This window comes from Arachis duranensis, chromosome 4 (assembly GCF_000817695.3).
Source record: "Arachis duranensis cultivar V14167 chromosome 4, aradu.V14167.gnm2.J7QH, whole genome shotgun sequence".
NCBI lineage: Eukaryota > Viridiplantae > Streptophyta > Magnoliopsida > Fabales > Fabaceae > Arachis > Arachis duranensis.
Window position 1 is genome coordinate 47,725,894 of NC_029775.3, and position 5,033 is coordinate 47,730,926.

The window sequence follows — 5,033 nt, forward strand, 5'->3', positions numbered from 1 at the left end:
AAATAATATTTTTAATTCTAATATATTTATATTATGGTAGTTATATAAGTGTGGTTAAAATTGATTTTTTTTATATTTTGATAATATATTTTGTTAGTAATATTTTTTAAAAATCATTGTTTAACTATAAAAAAGTTTTAATATTAAAAGACCATAATCACCGAAACATAGTCATACTAGAATCTCATACACATACATATGTATGACTATATTATGGTGGCTATCGTGATTATGCTTTGCAAGTATTGTTAAAATTAAAGTTAAAATTCTATTAGGTAGACAATGGGGGTATGAATAACCTAAACAATGAGTTACATTCTTTGCCAATTAAAATAAAAAACATTCCATCCCATTTATCCACCACAGCCTTAACTTCTCACCTTTTACTTTTTTCTCCTTTTATTGCAGTCACTTCACTTTCTCTTTCGTGTCATGCCGTCACCAACGCACTTCACTGTCGTCGCTATCATCTGAAGAAGCACCGTGTTGCACCGCTACTGCACCTTCTTCTCCCATGCATCGCGTGCCACTATTGCACCTTCTTCTTTCCTACGTCATGCCCCCGACTCTCGATGTCGCCGCTGCACCTTCTTCTCTCATGCATCGCGCTGCCCCTATTCTTCTTGTAAGTGGTGTTGTCGATGTGTGTCTTCTTCTTTGGTCCATGACATCGCACTGTCAGCGAGCCAGAGGCCTTGTTCCTCTGTCCTTGTTTTCATGCTGTTGTGTCGTGTCTTCGTTACTTCTATCACATGCCGTTTTACTTCGTTCACCTAAATGGTATGTGACTCAAATAAACATCTACATCTTATTGAAAAGAACCATTCACATATATATAGTAAAATGAACATTTTGCGACGCATGTGCATGCAGAATCAAGTAAAATAGCAGTGGTATACCCAAATAAACATCCACGATAGAATGAAAAGAACCTTCCATACATAGTAAAATGAACATTTGAATTAGTTGATAAAAAATAAATAAAGAGACAACAGGTGCGGAGGCACTGAGATCGCGGTACAAAAGCGGCGTTAGTAGCACAGGATTGCGAGAGAGCAGTGGTTGCGACAAAAATTAAAATAAAAAATTCAAAATTATGATTAAACTTAATTAATTCAAAATATAATTTTTAAAATTAAAATTAATTTTTTTAATTTATTATTTATGCTGTAAAAAAAATATTTTTCTTCTATATTTTCTCTTAAAATTACATTTTTTTATATTTTGGTAATATTTTCTTTTAGGCAACATCTTGGCAACATCTTTTAAAAAATATTGTTTAACAATAAAAATCGTTATTTTAATTTTAGTAACAGCATAATCGGGGGTTTAGTCCATGCCACCAGACAATACAAAAATCACATGGCCATTGAGCTTCCCTTATACCAGAAGTTACTTAGACCCCAAGAAGAGAAAGAGTCAAGTAAGTGCAGAGTCTCACTTTCTTCTTTTTTTTTATTATTATTATAAGAAAAATATTGTTTAAACATTTAAAATTAAAATACAAAAATGTAATTATAAAATTATATGGCACAAAATATAAAGAAAGTCCAACATGAATCTGCTCTGTTCACTAATCTAGAGAAACACCCCATCACTAAGCATTAACCAATACTTGTTCCTTTTTATAGTTTCCATGCACCTAACGTGACAAATATTGAAAATCCCCTTCCCCTCAATTCTCCCAAACTCTCTCCTTTAACTTCTTCAAATCTCAATAACTTGATTGATCCTCATACAAAGTAGCAACATTAATCACAAACACAACCCTTTAGAAAAAGGAGAAAATTGTGAATTTCCCATATCATCATGTTAATAAAAATGCATAATAATATAATTAAGGCACCAACAATGATCCTTAGTTTGATCCTTGTTCTTGTTCATGTTCATGCAACCAACGCACTTGAATCAAGAAAGCTTATTGGCGATGAGAAGTGCACACCATGTGGGACAGGGGGAACTGTGTATCCATCACCGCCACCGCCTGCGATTCCTCCGCCTCCGCCGCCGCCATCTCCAAAGAAATCACCCTCCTCATCATACTGCCCTCCACCACCATCATCATTCATATACATAACAGGGCCTCCGGGGAACTTGTACCCGGTGGATGAGAATTTCAACGGAGCAAGCCATATCCACCATAGGAGTAGCTTCATCATCCCTTTTCTGCTGCCCCTTTTTCTTGGATTCATCACCATGTTTGCTTTTTAGTATCATTATCATAGATGAACGAGGTAATTATCACTATCATTCAAATCATTCTCATCCAAACAATACAAGAATTTAATTTTATGCTCTTCATAGTGTTTTTATAAATTAGCATGAGACTTTTGTATTCGGTATTATACATAGTTTTAATTAATATGCATCTATGTTCTGTTTTTTTTTCTTAGTGTATCATCATAATTTGTTCAATAAAAATCTACCTTCTGTAATATTATTTTTATTCTTGATGTTCTTCGGGTGATTATCTAAATTTTGTGGTATGATGTCGTTTTTTAATTTCGGACAATTTCTCAAAAAGAGCAAGAAGAATGAATTATGATAGATTAGATATGTATTATTTGGCTAAGTAAAAATTATAAAGGTTTGTAGAAGTGTACTTTTTCAAAATTGATTACAATTGTCGGGAACTAGAACTTTAATCTCATCAAATTTTAAATTTAATTGTGAAATTAATAAAATAAAATTACAAAACTAATCAATCTGAATATCAGTCGATCAAATCAAGAGAGAAATAAAGGTCGGTGCTGATCAAAATTTCAGTGGTAGAGCTGTAATTGCAATTGTATAATACACTTTTCGCATCGGAAATTAAATAATGATTTTGATTGGTTGCAACTTGCAAGCTATAATTAATAACTAATTAATAATTAATTATGGATGTGTATGGATCAACCGATCAACCAATCGCCTATAGTAGTAGCAGTTGTTTCCAATTTCTTGAAAGAAAAAAAAAAGGGTCCAATCTTGATGGGTCACGGTTGGTGCTATGAATGTTTATCAAGATTAATCCTTGTCTTGTGGGTGTATACATGCCGATTTGCCAAACTGTAGATCCCAAAATCAATCAATGAGGGGAATGCTAAACAGCTAAAGCACTATCCCCCGTTGAAGAGAAAAACCAAATATGTTTAATAAGAATATCGAATGGATATTTTTTAATTTATGACATGTTTTGATAGATAAAGTCATAAAGTTTGAAGTATTAAATTATTTATATATTTTTTATTAGTTTAAATTTATGTTTTGATGGATAAAATAGTAAAATTTAAAATATTAAAATTGTTAGAGATATAATTATTTATATTTTTTATTAATTTATTTTTTTGAATAATATTAACTGAATTTTTATATTCAAAAGATTTCGAAATTAATTTTTTCTTGACTTTTAAAAAATATTTTAATATAACAAGAAAAACGATTTTATAAAAAAGACAATATTCTCAAACGTGTGTAAAATTATTTTAATAACTAATTCATAAATACTTTTTATAAATATTTAACGAGTGTGAAATTACGCCTTAATTTAGTAAAATCACTAGTATGAATTTACCTAAATTTGTCAAGGAATTATAACAGGAGAATGAGATTGACTGTTGTTAATTACTTAATTTCTTAACTGGAAAAGTTTCTCAAATCAAGATTAGTAAAGTAACAAAGTGTAATACAAGGCCACGTGTAACTGCGCAATATAATCGTTATCATGTTCTGCGTAGTGGATGAAATCAGAAAGAATGTCAGAGATTCATGGTTTGTGAGATCAAAAGCGTCCCTCGCCAGTGGCCTCAAAACATCAACTTCGGTTACACCAAACTTGCAGAGTGTGGGGACCCCGTTCAGTGAGTGAGTGATCTTTATTTGGGAAAGTTTAATTACCTTAGCATTTCATGGTATATATTTCTTTAGAGTAACTGGTCAAATTAATTATTAAAAAATAATTTATTTTTTAAATTAATTTTAGAATTTTTTAAAATTAAATTTGTTTTTTAAAATTTTAAATTAATTATATTAGTCATTTCGTCATTTTGTTTATTGATGAAGTTAAAATTTGCTAACGTGACACGTTAAGTGACACTGTCAATTAAGACTTCTAAGTGTATATTGAGATGTCATTTAATGTGTCACGTTAGTAAATTTTGACACCATTAACAAACAAATGAAGAAAGATTAAGATGACTAATTTAAAATTTTTAAAGGACAAATTTAATTTAAAAAAATTTTCGAAAACCAATTTAAAGAATGAATAATTTTTTAAGGACTAATTTAACCATTTACTTTATTTGATGAGTCTTAAAAAAATGGGTTTTTAACTTTTCATGTGGATAATTATCGACAGAAATTTTTAACCAATTGATGGAAAAACAAATATAGTTGATTATAAAATTTTAAAAAATTAATTTAATTAAAAAAATTATTTAAAATTAAATAAATAATTAATCTATTTTTAAAAATTAATTTAATTATTAACTCATTTTTTGTTTTAAGTGTTAACCTTTCTGTAATTTATAAGTATCTATCTAATTCCCTGTTAAGAAAGATAATTAAAGTGCTGCACGGTTTCTAGTTTAATTTGCTTGATGCTCTGTAATTGGTAGAATCTAGAATCAGATAAAGCTGGCTTATTTCAATGATTTCATTGCTTGTCCTTTGGTTCTACTCAAAGTACTTTACCAACAAAAGTGTTTGGATTAGAAATGCATTTTTTATGTAATACTAAAAGTTACTAATTATTAGTAAATGTTTCGGTACCAAATTAAGCTAATTATTTTTGTTATGCCAAGGTTTTCAAAACCAAATCCATTGTCAAATCGTTTTAATTACTAATTTATTAGTTGATAAGTTTAATCAATTTGATCGTAATTAAATCGAAAAAATTATTTTATAATAAAATAATAAATAAAATATAAATAAATACATTAAAACATAATTATAACTTAATATAAATTTTAAAATATCATTTAAATTAAAATACTAATAAATTAAAATATAAAAATTTCATTTAAATACAAACTCAAAAATTAATTAATTTA